The sequence below is a fragment of the Scatophagus argus genome, chromosome 19 (assembly GCF_020382885.2).
Source record: "Scatophagus argus isolate fScaArg1 chromosome 19, fScaArg1.pri, whole genome shotgun sequence".
Taxonomy (NCBI): Eukaryota; Metazoa; Chordata; class Actinopteri; family Scatophagidae; genus Scatophagus; species Scatophagus argus.
This window is the reverse complement of record NC_058511.1, coordinates 20,854,136-20,870,937: the sequence shown is the minus strand read 5'-3', so window position 1 is coordinate 20,870,937 and position 16,802 is coordinate 20,854,136. Positions and strand designations below refer to the sequence as shown.

Genomic DNA, 16,802 nt, shown 5'->3' with positions numbered 1-16,802 from the left:
AAACATGGCATAAACTTTCATTGTTATGCTGATGACACTCAGCTGTACTTGTCCTTAAAGCCTGAAGAAACAGAGCCGTTAGCCAGACTCCAGGCATGACTTAAGAACATACTGGACTGGATGACCTCCAATTTTTTATTATTAAACTCAGACAAAACTGAGATCATTGTTCTAGGCCCCAAACACCTTAGAAATAGAATAGCTGATAATATTCTCTCTCTGGACGGCATTACTTTGGCCTCCAGTACGACTGCGAGGAACCTCGGCGTTATCTTTGATCAAGACGTGTCATTTATTCATCACATTAAACAGACCTCTAAGACCGCCTTCTTTCACCTCCGTAATATTGCTAAGATTAGGAGCGTCCTCTCTCAGAGTGATGCTGAAAAACTTGTCCATGCTTTCGTTACTTCTAGGCTGGACTACTGCAACTCACTATTGTCAGGATGTCCAAATTACTCTATTAATAACCTGCAGCTGATCCAGAATGCAACAGCTAGAGTTTTAACAGGAATCAGTAAAAGGGATCATATCTCCCCCATCTGAGCTTCTCTTCACTGGCTTCCGATAAAATTCAGAATAGACTTTAAAATTCTCCTACTTACATATAAGGCCCTAAATGGACTAGCCCTATCATACCTGCAGGATCTAATAGTCCCATATATTCCAAATAGATCACTCAGATCACAGAGTGCAGGTTTATTTGCAGTTCCCAGAATTCATAAAAGTAGAATGGGAGGACGAGCCTTTAGCTATCAGGCACCCCTGCTGTGGAACCAGTTGCCAGACTGGTGTGGCGGCGTGCTAGAGAAAAGGGGCTATGGAAATCGATACCAGTTGCCAGACAACGCCACCCTGGGAATTTCACCCAGGGAATTCTTTCCAGGGGACTAACTCCCCAAGAATAGGTGACCTTCAGGTTCGTCCACCGCTGAGGCAGAGACCGTAACTCATAAAAATAATCACTTTATTTACAATAAAAAAAAAGAAACCAGACACTGAAAATACATGAATTCAAAAAAAAAAGAAAACACAAACCTGTCACTCAAATAATACAGAAACCAATCAGGGCTGAACCTCTTGGGCTTGATCCAAACAATAATAAAAAAGAGAACCCCTGGAACACCACACGTGAAGGAAACCAAAACTGGGACAACAAAATCCACCCGGCGTGCAAACAACACAAAAGGGACACCGCCACCAGGACCATCCACCACCGTAGGTTCAGCACCTGAATGGGGGAAACCACAAAAATCAACAGGTTATAAAAAGGAAAACAAGCAACCACTAACCAAGAAAACAAAACAAACGAAAAGGAAAAATAAGAAACTATATATATATATATACACACACAAACACACACAACAGAATAATCTCCCGCTACTCACTCTTCGCCATACACACACACGCACACCTTAGTGCACGCAGACATATACATATGGATATATCGGCTACACCACAGGGAGAAAGCTCCAACCAACCACGGAAGCGCCGAACGGCCAGCCAGAGGCCAAGCCGGCTGTAGTGGAACGGCGCGCGCCCGGGGCGAAGCAATCGAGCCCAAGACGAGGCAAGCAGTTAATCCCTCTGACGGCACGCCGTGTCCAGCGTAAAGCGGAAGCGGGCAATCTCTGTCACCAACGACAATCTCTGGTATGAGGCAAAGCCGTTAGCCGCGGTTGCAGCCAAACAATCTCCGGTACGAGGCAAAGCCGTTAGCCGCGGTTGCAGCCAAACAATCTCCGGTACGAGGCAAAGCAGCAGTGGTTTCCCTCGCTGATCGGCCGACACTGCGCAGCAGCTGGGTTATACTTCCCCCTACAATCATAATCATACAGCATAAACAACTCAGAAGTGGCTGGAGGAGGGACCGAAGCGCTAGCCTACATACCAATCAGGCAGTCCTGGACGACACAGCTTGGAGGAGAGGAATAGACGCCGCACAGAAACAACCTGCAAACAAATGCACAGGTTGCGACAAGTACAACGCCACATAGGAGGACACCGCAGAACAACACACCTACCCGCAGCGAGTAATCAGTGGAGCATAGCGCACCCCCAATGGCCTCTACCACCACGCCGGGACGGAACTGGGGGAATGCCAGGAAGTGCTACGACCCAGCCTCTGACAAGCCAAAAAAAGGAAGACAGGTGCTCTCTACCGCTTTTAAGCAATCTCCTCCCACAATGATTGGCCAAAATCCCAACCCAGCTGAAACTAATCAGACCACCGATTGCATCCTGCCACAATCGGTTGGACAGGCAGACACCACCTCCACTTTTAAGAGTAGACTTAAAACCTTTCTGTTTAGTAAAGCGTATAGTTAGCCTTAAATAAAGTGTGTAGGGCTGGTAGACATAGTTACAGTCACTTCTTGATATACAGCCACAGACAGAATAGAGCTGACTAACTTAATTTTTAATGATTATGATAATGATCCACCGAACAGTTCCCCCACCTCCTCAATACCACCACCATCTCTACTCCCCCACCTCCTCTTCTCTTGACCAAGAATGGCTGTGTAATTGAGAAGAGTTGTAGCTGCTGTACCAGAGAAGCAGCACCTTTAGTAAATATTCAGGTGACTTCTTTACCAAGTATGTAGTGGCAATCCCTACTCCCAATCAAAGGGAATCAAAAGGCTAGGACAGTAGGCAAGTGTCTCTGAAACAATTTTATAGGTTATTATAGAATTCCTGAGAAATTGCATAGTGATAAAGGGCCAGATTTTGAGAATAAGATGATCAAATTGCTCTGTGATCTTGCAGGTATCCATTAAGTCTGAAACACACCTTAAAATCCGAGGAGAAACCCTGTAGAATGTTTTAATAGAATACTTAAAAAACATCAAAACAAGTCGCTAGTAAATGCTCATATGTATGAAACATGAAACAGCAGGCTTCACACCATACAAGTTGATGTTCAAACGGCAACCTCAGTTCCCCATTGATCTTGCCTTCAATGTTTCACTGAATAGTAGTCATCAAAGATCTCAGTCTCAGTATAGATAGATAGATAGATAGATACTTTATTGATCCCGAGGGAAATTCAAGCATCCAGTAGCCCATTACAGCAGTGTCGGTTAGTCAAAAGTAAGCAAACAAACAACCAAACAAAGCCTAACTGTTGGTGGGGAAAATAGACTAAACATACTAAATAAACTAATATATGCTATATAAAGTACAATAGAGTGCAGAGAAAGCAGGTTGACCAGATTGTCTATGTGTATAAAAAAAAACAAGAGACCAAAGAGCCACATTGACTTGGATATCAAGATGGCGGCGCGTGTGCATGCGGCGGCTTCAAGCTCTCCCTTCTCGTGCACCTTTTTATTGTTTTTTGTGTGTATTTTTGCGTGTTGTTCGTCTAACCCGGACTACAGGACTTGCTACAATCGTATGGACCTACTAGACATCGGTCTCCGGCAGGAACTGACCATTTCTAGTGACTTTCACCGCACTCACAACATTCCGGATGAGATAGCGAGACCAGCGGGGTCGCCCTGGATTCAGAATCAGAATCAGAATCAGAATCAGAATTCCTTTATTAATCCCTGGAGGGAAATTCTTGTTTCTACAGACAATTGCACATGCAGTATTCCCGACCAAGAAAGGAGAAAAGTGCAGAGTATAAAAATAGGATAAACAAAAACTAAAATCTCAAGTACAGTAGTATTTACAAAAACTGTATTCAAATTTTTTTAAGAAAATTTAAAAATACAGGTATGTACAATGTGTAAAAGTAGCCAATATGTACATTGTATATACAGTGAGTGTGTCCGTCACAGTGCTGAGTTTAACAGTTTGATGGCGACAGGCAGGAATGATTTCCTGTGTCGCTCTGTGGTGCATCGTGGCAGTAAGAGTCTGTTGCTGAACGAGCTCCTGTAGCTGATCAGCACATTGTGGAGGGGGTGAGAGGGAAAGTCCAGTATAGTTCTTATTTTGGACAACATCCTCCTCTCAGACACCACTGTCAGAGAGTCCAGTTCCTCTCCCACAACATGGCTGGCCTTCTTAATGATTCTATTGAGTCTGTTAGTGTCCCTCACCCTCAGGCAGCTGCCCCAGCAGGCAACGGCATATGTGATGGCACTGGACACCACCGACTCGTAGAACATCCTCAGCATCGTCCTGCAGATGTTGAAGGACCTCAGCCGCCTCAGAAAGTAGAGGCGGCTCTGGCCCTTTCTGTAGACCATGTCCACGTTCTTGCACCAGTCCAGTTTGTGGTCTAAGTACACCCCCAGGTATTTGTACTCCTCCACCACCTCCACAGTGTCCCCTTTGATGTTGATAGGGGTCACTGGAGCCTTAGTCCTCCTCAGGTCCACCACCAGTTCCTTGGTCTTTGTCACATTGAGCTGTAGGTGGTTTTTCCCGCTCCATGTGACAAAGTTGTCCACTACCGTCCTGTACTCTCTCTCATCCCCCCCAGTAATACACCCAACCACTGCAGAGTCATCAGAAAATTTCTGAAGATGGCAGGACTCTGTGCAGTGCGTAAAGTCTGTGGTGTAAATAGTGAAGAGGAAGGGAGAGAGGACAGTCCCCTGTGGAGCCCCGGTGTTGCTGATCACTTCATCTGACAGGCAGCACTTCAGGCGTACGTACTGCGGTCTGCCCGTCAGATAGTCTGCGATCCAGGACACCAGTGGGGCATCCACCTGCATCGCTGTCAGCTTCTCAGCCAGCAGAGCCGGCCTGATGGTGTCAAACGCACTCGAGAAATCGAAGAACGTGATTCTCACAGTGCTTGCCGGCTTGTCTAGGTGAGTGTAGACTCTGTTCAGCAGGTAGATGATGGCGTCGTCCACTCCAAGGCGGGGCTGGTAGGCGAACTGAAGGGGATCCTGAAGTGGTTGGACCATGGGCCGGAGCTGTTCCAGGACGAGTCTTTCCAGGGTCTTCATGATGTGTGACGTCAGGGCCACAGGCCTGTAGTCCTTGGGGTCGCTGGGACGCGGCGTCTTCGGGACAGGAACGAGGCATGACGTCTTCCACACCACGGGGACCCTCTGAAGACTCAGACTCAGGTTGAAGACATGATGAAGTACTCCGCTTAGCTGGGGGGCACATGCTTTCAGGACCCTGGGGCTCACACCATCTGGGCCTGCAGCTTTGCCTGCACGGAGTCTCTGTTGATTGTTATCGGGCCTAGCAAGCGTAGGAGGCGGCGACGCGAGAGGAAACAGAAGAGAGGCTGCAGAGCTGGACTGCTAACGAGGCTACGTAAACAGCCACACAAACCTCCGCTACCAAGCCTCTATCTCTCTAACGCCAGATCCCTGGTAAACAAAACGGACGACCTGGAACTGCAGCTGGCAGGGAATCGCTACGTTCAAGAATGCAGAACAATAATCATCACGGAGACCTGGCTACATCAACAAATCCCCGACGCTTCGGTGCAGCTAACAGACCGCACACTACACAGATCGGACAGAACTAGCGACTCGGGGAAAACGAGAGGCGGCGGACTCTGCATTTACGTGAATGAAGGTTGGTGTAACAACAGCACTGTACTGGACAGACATTGTTCACCGGACTTAGAGTTCATGGCGGTCAGATGTAGGCCATACTTTCTGCCCAGAGAGCTAGCTGCCGTCATCATCGTAGCTGTGTACATCCCACCAGACGCCAATGCTAAAACGGCTCTCTCTCTACTGCATGATGTCATAAACAAACATCAGAGCGCCTACCCAGACGGCGCGCACATCATCGCAGGAGATTTCAACCAAGCAAATCTCAAATCTGTATTACCAAAATTCCACCAGCATGTAAAATGCAATACCAGAGGTGGAAATACCCTAGACCATGTTTATTCAAACATCAAATGCGCATACAGAGCTATCCCCCCCCCCCGGGCCAGTCTGACCATCTCTCACTGTTCATGGCCCCAGCTTACACCCCCCTGTACCAACAAACAAAGCCCACAAGACGGACCATTACCACCTGGCCCGACGACGCCCTCCCCCAACTGCAGGACTGCTTTGAACAAACACAGTGGGACATTTTCAAACATGAAGATCTGGCCACATTCACAGAGACAGTACTATCATACATCAAGTACTGCATGGACATGGTTACTGTGGAGAAAACCATTCAGGTCTTCCCGAATCAGAAGCCGTGGATGACCAGCCAGGTCCGCTCACTCCTCCGGGCCCGCGATGCAGCCTTCAGATCCGGCGACAGGGCACTCTACAGCACAGCCCGCGCAGACCTGAGGAGAGGCATCAAAGCTGCCAAAGCAGACCACAAAAGGAAAATAGAGGAGCAACTCAGCAACCCGAGACAGGTATGGCAGAGCATACAGGCGCTGACCAACTACAAGGGCTCTGCTGTAACACCAGGGGACTCAGATGTAGCACTGGCAGAGGAGCTTAACAGCTTCTTTGCCCGCTTTGAGTCACAAGCGCAGCACTCAGCCACCTCACCACAACCCCCGCTACAACCCATACCAACCCCTGACACCCCCCTCACTCCACTCACTGTAAACGAGGATGAAGTGAAAAGGGTGCTTAGGGCCATCAACCCAAAGAAGGCCACAGGCCCGGATGGAGTACCAGGGAAGGTGCTCAAGGCATGCGCTGAACAACTGACACCAGTATTCACAGACATCTTCAACCTGTCACTGGAGCAAGCCTGCATCCCAGCCTGCCTGAAATCGGCCACCATTATCCCGGTCCCCAAAAAGTCACCTACCACCGACCTCAATGACTTCCGCCCAGTAGCACTCACCCCAGTCATCACAAAGTGCTTCGAAAAACTAGTGCTGAGACACATCAAAGACTGTCTCCCCCCCACCCTCGACCCACACCAATTTGCATACCGGGCCAACAGATCAACAGAAGACGCACTCCGCACTGAGCCATCTGGAGAAAAGGGGGGCCTATGTCAGGATGCTGTTCATTGACTACAGCTCAGCGTTCAATACAATCATACCGGACATTCTCATACCCAAGCTGGCCAACCTGGGTCTCCCACTCCCCACCTGCTCATGGATCAAGGACTTTTTAATCAACCGGCCCCAGCACGTGAAGCTGGGGCCCCACACCTCAACCGCCCGCATGCTTAGCACCGGCTCCCCCCAAGGCTGCGTGCTGAGCCCACTACTCTACTCGCTCTACACATATGACTGCAGACCCACCCACCCCGAGAACATCATTGTGAAATTTGCGGACGACACAACAGTGGTGGGGATGATCACAGAGGGAAACGAGGCAACCTACAGAGACGAGGTCCTGAGACTCAGTGAGTGGTGTGCCCTTAACAATCTGGCACTGAACATCTCAAAGACTAAGGAACTCATCCTAGACTTCCGCCGGAACACAGCTGCCCACGCCCCCCTGTACATCAACGGTGAAAGTGTAGAGCAAGTGGAGACATTCAAATTCCTTGGAGTCCACATCTCTGCCGACCTCTCCTGGTCAGCCAACACCACAGCACTGGTCAAGAAGGCCCAGCAGCGGCTCCACTTCCTGAGAGTGCTTAGGAGGGGGCAACTTGACACCAGCCTGCTGGTGACCTTCTACCGATCTGCCATAGAGAGCCTGCTGACCTATGCTGTGTCAGTGTGGCACTCCAGCTGCACAGAGGCTGACAGAAAGAGACTGCAGAGGGTGACCAACGTCGCACAGAAGATCATTGGCCGCCCTCTTCCTCCCCTAACCTCCATATACGACTCCCGCTGCCTCAACAGAGCCAGGAGCATCGTAAAAGACTGTACACACCCTGGCTTCCACCACTTCAACCTGTTGCCCTCTGGCAGGCGCTACAGGGCCATCAAAACAAAAACAAATAGACTGAGGAACAACTTCTTTCCTAAAGCTGTCACTAGACTCAACACAAGTCTAGCACAAAAGAACTGACAGGCTTTGCACATTACTGGCAATGCCACCTACACCATAATGCTGCTAAATCCAGGAACTCCTGGAACTCTTGTCACCTGCACTATCGCTGCTCTGCTGTATGTTGAGGTTGTTGTATACTGACATATACTGCCATATATATTTATTTTTATACTTTATTTATTTATTTATTTTTGTACTTTATTGTTTACATTTCTTTACTTTATCGTTTACTTTATTGCTGTGTGCACTTTATGGGAAAGCGGAAATCTCGTTGTACCTGTACAATGACAATAAAAGCTTTCTATTTCTATTCTATATGTAAAAGGATTGCTACTCAGAAATGAGTTATAAAGTACAGGTAAGGTAAGGTGCATAGTGGAATAAATGTCCAATAAATAAATGTGATTTTTACGCTGGGAGGCATGGTGGTGCAGTGGTTAGCACTGTCGCCTCATAGCAAGAGGGTCCCAGGGTCGAATTCTGGTCTGGGCCCTTATATGTGGAGTTTGTATATTCTCCCTGTGCCTGCGTGGGTTTTCTCCACAATACCAAAAACATGCACATTAGGTTAATTGACTACTCTCCATTGCTCCAGTGGTTGTTTGTCTTTGTGTGTTGGCCCTACGATTGACTGGCGACCAGTCCAGGGTGTACCCCACATCTCGCCCATAGCAAGCACTTGGCGTGCAGGAACCTCGGAGCAGACCCCGACTCAAGATGAGCGGCCATCTGCCTTGACTGGTTGGGTTGGGAGGGTGAGAGAAGGAGCACACAAGAGGAGCACACGGAGATGCATAGCAACAGTAATAACACTAAAAATATTGGAACTGTAGATAATGACAATGAAATATACAGGAGGTACTATGGTGATTATGATAGCAGTATTAGTAACAGTAATAATGGTAGTAGCTGTACAGAGTAGTAACAGAATTATAATAGATTATGACTAAACAGTAGTAATAGCAGTGAGTTTCGAGCAGGACCGCAGCAGGAGCTCCAACCATGATCCATGGGAACCTGCGAGACGGGAAAGCACAAGGACTCCAGGGAAGAAGTCGGCTTACTGATATGCATTAATGGGACATAAAGGTGTGCAGAAGGAGAGGGAGAGGAAGAAAGAGCTCAGCGCGTCATGGAAGGTCCCCCGGCAGTCTAAGTCTATAGCAGCATAACTAGGGGCCGGCAAACAGTAAAGTTTTTAGTCTACTCTTAAATGTAGAGAGGGTGTCAAAGCTCTGGTGAGATAAGAGGGAACTAACAACTCTTTAAGATATGATTGTGCCTGACCATTCAGGGCTTTATATGTGAGGAGGAGAATTTTAAAATCTATTCTGAATTTTACAGGTAGCCAATGTAGAGAAGCCAGTACAGCAGAAATATAATCTCTCATGTTGGTTCTTATGAGTAATCTTGCTGCAGCATTCTGGATTAGCTGGAGAGTCTTTATAGATTTATTGGGGCAGCCTGATAGAAGGGAATTACAATAATCCAGTCTAGAGGTAATGAATGCATGGACTAATTTTTCTGAATCTTCCTGACTCAGAATGTACCTAATTTTTGCAATATTGTGGAGGTGAAAGAATGCAGTCTTTGAAATATTCGCTATGTGTGTGTTAAAGGACATGTTCTGGTCAAAGATAACTCCTAAATTCCTTACAGTGGAGCTTGAGGCCACGGCTAAGCCATCTGGCAATGCAACGTCACTGCATAATTTGTTTCTAAGGTGTTCAGGGCCCAGAACAATAACTTCAGTTTTGTCTGAATTTAGTAGGTTTTCATGTCTTTAAGACATACCTGAAGTTTGACTAGCTGATTTATTTCATCTGGTTTCATTGACAAGTACAATTGTGTGTCATCTGCATAACCATGAAAACGTATGGAGTGTTTCCTAGTAATATCACTGATGGGGAGCAAATAAAGGGTGAATAATATTGGCCCAAGGACAGAACCTTGGGGAACTCCATGACTAACTTTTGTGTGTGGACGATGTTTTATTAACATGAACAAATTGAAATCGATCTGATAAATTGGACTGAAACCACCTCAGTGCAGTTCCTTTGATGCCAATTAGGTGTTCCAATCTGTGTAGTAAGATAGAATGGTCAATGATGTCAATGTAGCACTAAGGTCTAACAGCACAAGGACAGAGATAAGACCCTCATCTGAATCAAGTAAGATCATTTGTGACTTTGACCAATGCCGTCTCTGTGCTGTGATGAGATCTAAAACCAGACTGGAAATCCTCAAATAAACTATTATTATGTGGGAAGTTGTGTAACTGATTATCAACTGCTTTCTTAAGGATCTTAGAGAGAAAGGGAAGGTTAGGCATCAGTCAATAATTGCCCAAAACCTCTGGATCAAGAGTAGGTGTCAGGTCTCTCACTGACTGACTTCCTGTTTTATTTTTTAGGATTCCTTCATTTCCTGTTTGTGTTTGTTGTTGGTGTTTTTACTTTCGTGTGATTGTCTGTCGTTTTCACCTGTGTCTCGTTAGCCCTTCCCCTGTGTGTATTTATAGACCTGCCCTTCCCATTGTTTGTTGTCAGATCGTCTGCGTCTGTGTGAGTAGCTTTCCGGCAATTTCTCCTTGTGTATACACCTTCAGTCTAGTTTGTCTTCCTCATCCTGCCTGTTTTTTCAACCAGATTAGATTAGATTAGATTAGATTCAACTTTATTGTCATTACACATGTACAAGTACACTGCAACGAAACGCAGTTTGGCATCTAACCAGAAGTGCAATAAGCAGTAAGTGCCAGATATACAATAATTTACAGTATGTACAGGGTATGTACAGGTGTCTATGCTACAGATATAATATAAACATGATACACAGGTAGTTGTCATAATATACAGAGGTTCTAAGTACTATGAACATACTATACAGATGGATATGTGCTTAAATGTGTATCCAGTGTAGGCGGAAACTATAACACAATTTACAAATGATGATGTTAAATTAACTAAAAATCACTAGTGCAATGGACAATATGGTGTGTACAGCGGTAGGCAGTAGGCTAACTATATTAACAGTGAGGAAGAGGAACTAGTGCAAAACTCAGTACGTAGTACTCAGTTAGGATAGGGTGGTGTAGTGGAGTGTGGTGTAGGGTGAGGGTGTTAGTGGGGGGCTGAGTTCAGTAAGGAGACAGCCCTGGGGAAGAAGCTGTTGCTCAGCCTGCTGGTCCTGGCCTTGAGGCTCCTGAAGCGCCTGCCAGAGGGCAAGAGTGTAAATAGACCACGAGCAGGGTGGGAGGAGTCCTTGAGGATGCTGCGAGCTCGACGCAGACAGCGTTTCCTCTGGATGTCTTCAAGGGGTGGAAGTGGAGTCCCTGTGATGCGCTGGGCGGTTTTCACCACTCGCTGTAGCGCCTTGTGGTCTGCAACCGAGCAGTTCCCATACCATACTGTGACACAGCTGGTCAGGATACTTTCGGCTGCACAGCGGTAAAAGTTCACCAGGATCGCTGAAGACAGATGGTGTTTCTTCAGTGTCCTCAGGAAAAAGAGGCGCTGGTGAGCCTTCTTCACAAGGCTGGAGGTGTTGGTGGTCCAGGTCCTCTGAGATGCAGGTCCCGAAGAACTTGAAGCTGGAGACACGTTCAACCGTCATCCCGTTGATGTGTATGGGGGCATGCGTGCCTCCTCTCTCCCTCCTGAAGTCCACAATGAGCTCCTTTGTCTTGCTGGTGTTAAGGAGCAGGTTATTGTCTGCACACCACGTGGCCAGGTTCTGTACCTCCTCCCTGTAGGCTGTCTCATCGTCGTTGCTGATGAGGCCAATAACTGTGGTGTCATCAGCAAATTTGATGATGGAATTGGATCCATGTGCAGGCCTACAATCATGGGTGAAGAGGGACTAGAGGAATGGGCTCAGCACACAGCCCTGTGGTACGCCTGTGTTGAGTGTGATGGTGGAGGAACAGATGTTGCCTGACCTAACATGCTGAGGTCTGTTGGTTAAGAAGTCTCTGATCCAGTAGCAGAGGGAGGTGTTGATACCCAGATCTCAAAGTTTGGTGATTAACTTGGAGGGTCTGACAGTGTTGAATGCTGAGCTGAAGTTCACAAACAGCATCCGTGCATATGTGTTGTTATTGTCCAGGTGTGTGAGCACAGAGTGAAGTGCTGTGGAAATTGCATCCTCTGTACTCCTATTGCTGCGGTAGGCAAACTGATGTGGGTCCAGTGTGGGTGGGAGGTAGCTCTTCAGGTGTGACAGAACTAGCCGCTCGAAGCACTTCATGACAATGGGTGTGAGTGCAACTGGAACTCAGGAATGTTTGTGTAGACATGGTCCAAAGTTTTGTTTCCTCTTGTGTTGCAGGAAACATGCTGGTGGAATTTTGGAAGCACTGTCTTCAAGTTTGAGTGATTAAAATCACCGGCATCTATAAAGGCAGCTTCTGGGTGAACAGTCTGTTGTTTGCTAATGGCTGCATAAAGTTGGTTCATAGCCAGCTTAGCATTAGCGTCCGGGGGGATATAAGCAGCAGTTATAACAGTGGAAGTGAACTCCCTTGGTAGATAGAACGATCTACACTTAACCACGAGAAATTCGAGGTTAGCTGAGCAGTGCCTCTCAATAATGACAGAGTCTGTACACCAAGATTTGTTAATATAAATGCACAGTCCTCCTCCTCTAGTCTTACTGGAGTCATCTGCCGGTCTGTCTGCTCAGAGTGTGTGGCATCCGGCTAGCTCGATAGCGTTGTCAGGTACGCCGCTGTTTAGCCATGACATTACAGTCCATAAGTCTCCTGTTGTTTGTAATACGGAGTCGTAGCTCATTCATTTTGTTCACCAGGGACCACACGTTGGCGAGAAAAATGCTGGGTAGAGAGAGCCGGTGTGGTGTTAGCTTTAGCTTAGCTCTCAGCCCCCCACGTTTACCTCGCCTTTGTTTACAGTCTCTACACCACCTGCGCGCACTTCCGCCCGGCCGGGTAGAATGCGTAGCCTCCGGTGTTCTGGCGATCTCAGGTATGAGCCGAAGATTTGTTATAAAGTTGTCGGAATGTAGAAGTCCGATGTCCAAAAGCTCCTGTCGGGTGTAGGATGTTAAGCAGAAGCTGTTCTGTACGAACAGGCCCGAGATGAGCAGGTAGATTACTGCAAAATTGCAAAATCTGGAGAGATGCTGAGCCTCGCGGTGTACACGCGCCGCCATCTTGTGTGTGTGTCTACCCCTCAGCCTAGTATTTTTGTACCTTTGCCTGTGTTGACTGCCTTTTTGTGTACCGACTTTGGACTGAATAAACCTCCCTCTCTCTACTTGTCTGTGGTCTGCTCTGTGGGTCCAAGCCGGTCTTTCTAACCCTGACAGTAGGCTTTTTAAAGAGAGGTTTGATTTCATCTACTTTAAAGGACTGTGGTTCATAGCTTGTTATTAGGGACAGATTTATCACATATAGTAGGGAAGTGCTTAGTAGCAGTAAAACTTCTTGGAGCAGCTAGATAATTGCCTGGTTTACAGGAACACAAGGCTCAATAGTGCAATGACTATCAGCCTGGCTACAGTGCTGAAGAGAAACCTGGAATTGTTCTTATTTTCTTCAGTTACTGCTGAGTAATAGGCAGCTCAGGTATTCAGGGCCCTTCTGTACAATTTATGTCAGATCAGGCAAAGTTCTTCTAGGTTGGTGAAATGCCATTTTCTTTGAGGTTTTTGTGTATTTTAGAGTATTGAGTTGAGTGTTGTTCTCAATGAGCTTGCAGCACTCTCCACAACAAGGTCAATTTAAGAGGGGCTACAGTTAGTTAGAGACTTCTTCTTAGCATCAGAGTCTTCCGTTATACTGAGATGTGGTACTGAAGTAAGCCGATGGTATGACTTCCTTAAATTTTGCCACAGCACTGTTGGATCTAGTGTAGGAACTTTTTCCTTGTGGCTTATAGTCAGGAGAAAAGAAATTCAAAAGTTATTAAACAATGGTCAGATAAAAGAGGATTTTGTGGGACAACTATTAGATGTTCAGTTTCAGGACACAAGCTGACAGACGTTCTCATCTCCATGTTCAGCCTCTCCCTTATCCAGAGAACTGTCTCCTCCTGCACCCACAAGCTGTCCCTCCAATGACTACACCTCATCCTTTGTGACGGGCTCCTGGACTTTCTGACTGGCAGGCCTCAGTCTGTGAGAATAGGGAACAGGACTTCAGCCAGCATCATCACAAACATTGGCACACCACAGGGGTGTGTCCTCAGTCCTATCCTCTACATCCTGTTCACCCACAAGTGTGTGGCCTCCCATAAGGACAACTTCATCCTGAAGTTTGCGGACGACACCGCCGTGATAGGATGCATCACTGGCAGAGAGGAGGCAGCCACTCTGCTGCCATGGTGTGAGAACAACAATCTCACCCTCAACAGAGATAAGACCAAGGATATGATAGTGGACATGAGAGAGATGACTGACTGCTTATATGGGAACTGGAAATAGAGAGGGTGAGCAGCTTCAAATATCTGGGGGTCCACATGAGCGAGGACACTCAACACCACACAGCTTGTGAAGGAAGCTCAGCAGCAGCTGCACTTCCTGCGGAGGCTGAGGAATTTTGGCATGTTGACAAAGATCCTTGACAACCTCTACAGCTGCGTTGTTGAGTCCATCCTGACCAGCTGCATCACCATGTGGTACAGCAGTTCTACAGTTATGGATCGCAAACACCTGCAGAGAGTGGTGAAGGCTGCGTCCTGCCTCTGGCCTCTCTTCAGAGCATCTACCAGCGCAGAGATCACAGGAGAGTTGCCTCCATCATCAAGGACCCCATCCACCCCCAACAAGGTCTGTTCATTCTCCTCCCCTCCCCAGAGGTACAGGAGTATGAAGTTTTAAGTTTTAATATACCTTAAACTTTTTATGGAATTCAGTGTGGACAGCAAAGTAAGAATTTCATTGTACAGGGAACCATGTTTCCTTACTGTGCATATGACTACAAAAGATATCTGTGGAGATGAAAAGAAAATGAAAAGAGCAGAAAACACAACCCAATAAAAAAATCCACTCCAATTCTTTGGAGTCCAGCGTATCACCACACAATAGCGGAGTCAGTAAACCAGAGCTTATCTGATCAGCTATTGGTCCTTTAACTGGTGACGTGCGGTCTTGCTGAACTGGCGGAAGTGGACGACCGGTAACAAAATCAACAAATGCAGCACTTACAAGTTACAGAAAATCATGTGTAACAACCCAACTTTACACTATCTCTGCCCAGACATAAGGCTCTTATGTTGAGTTGCTCCGATCCTTCGAAGTTGGAAAATTAATAATCCACTTAAACGTTCGCAGCGTCGTCCTCAGCGGGATGCTGGTGATCCATTGTCTCAGGCGATGTGGAGTATTGATCCCTCGGCGGCAGCGGGGAAAATCACTGGTGAAGAAACAAACTCTGTTTCGTCCTTACCAAAGTCGGCGCGCAACTCGTATCAGCTGATTGCCCAGCGATCCACGTCGGAAGAAGAAAAAAAAAGTTACAGAAAAAATAGTCTGTTTCTCGACCTGCGAGGTGAAGACTGTGACCCAGGATTTTGAAGTGATGATAATCAAACGTTGTTGTGTCCCCATTGTTGCTCCTTTTCGGCGACTCTCACTGTCACAGCACGCACGGGGAAAAGCGGCGACTGAGGGTCACAGTGAACTTTTATTACCTGAGTGACGTCACCTCAGACCCCTGTGGAGATGGCTGGCGCACAGCCAATGTCCGTGCCGGTCCTTGGTTCTAATTCAGGATTTTACGATTAGGTGTACATCAGGGGAGGGGGGTCTCTGACAGTTCGTCACTCTAGCTCAGGTCTCTTGGGTTACATGTAGGCCTCTCTGTTGTTCTCCAGAGCACATGGCCAGAGATCCCAACAAATGAAAGTTTATGCCATGTTTCTGAATACTATTTCCATGTATAAGGTGAACAGGATTGACCCAAGCACTGAACCCTGTGGAACACCGAGGTTAACCCTTAACACCGAGGTTAACCCTTAGCAATCAAAACTGGCTGCACTGTTTCCCAGGTTGGGTGTGAGGGGCTACGGATAAGGCTCTCAAATGAATTATGATTGAGTTTAAGCTTTGGACTGATTGTTAGGTTTGAATCAAAAATGGCTGTAACTCAGCCAGTGTCTTGGGGAATGTGAGTATTTATATGACTGGGGGCAGTGGATTCATTTAGACCAACATATTCTTTGGAACGGAACCAAGCTTTCACTTTAATAAAATGTATCTATAACATGATCTGATATGCAGTCATTTACCAGCACAGCTTTAGATGACAGAGACCTAATGTTTAGAAGTCCACATTTAATTCTCCTATTTGTTTGAACTGTGGTGTTGTTTTTAATCTTAATTCGGTTTTTATTCAGAACTCCTGTTTTTGGTGTAATTAATTTAGGAGGTTGGGGGACAGACACAGCTTTCATGATTTTTAGGGTGAATAACTGTTCGGGTGGAAGCACAGAAAGGCATGTAGGACTGTGATTCTGCCTCCTGGTCTCAACTCTGTCATGGTTTTAGTTTGTTAAGAAACTACCAGATTCCCAGATATGAGAGCTACTGCATCCAAAGTGGGATGAAAGCCGTTTTTCTTAATCAGACCAGATTTTCCCCAGAAGGTCTCCCAATTGTCTACAAAGCCGACATTGTTCGCTGGATACCACTTTGACCGCCAGCGGCTGAATGATAATGTGCAGCGGTACATTTTGCAAGCGCAGTGATTCAACAGTAATTGTCACGATTCCATGTCGCCTGCTCTGGGACCCATGCATTCAACTATGGTCACTGGTGTCGCTAACTTCACATTTTTCACTAGAGCTGCTACTTACTCCGGGCCACAGTGTTTGTTCTCGCAACCATCATGCTGAAGCATTATTATTACTTAGTCATACTTCTACATTAATATGATTAGCAGTAATATTGTTATAATTGTTATTACTATTATTATATACATTATTGCTGTTG

At 46.7% G+C, this 16,802-nt stretch overlaps 1 long non-coding RNA gene across 1 annotated transcript; it reads right to left on the bottom strand.

The window, feature by feature from the left end:
* Nucleotides 1–1,659: 1,659 nt before the first annotated feature.
* Nucleotides 1,660–2,133, bottom strand: LOC124050818. The gene is made up of 3 exons (XR_006841692.1): nucleotides 2,025–2,133; nucleotides 1,892–1,953; nucleotides 1,660–1,818 (listed from the first exon to the last, which is right to left on the bottom strand). It is a non-coding gene; the product is annotated as an uncharacterized LOC124050818 (long non-coding RNA).
* Between the last annotated feature and the right edge of the window lie 14,669 nt (nucleotides 2,134–16,802).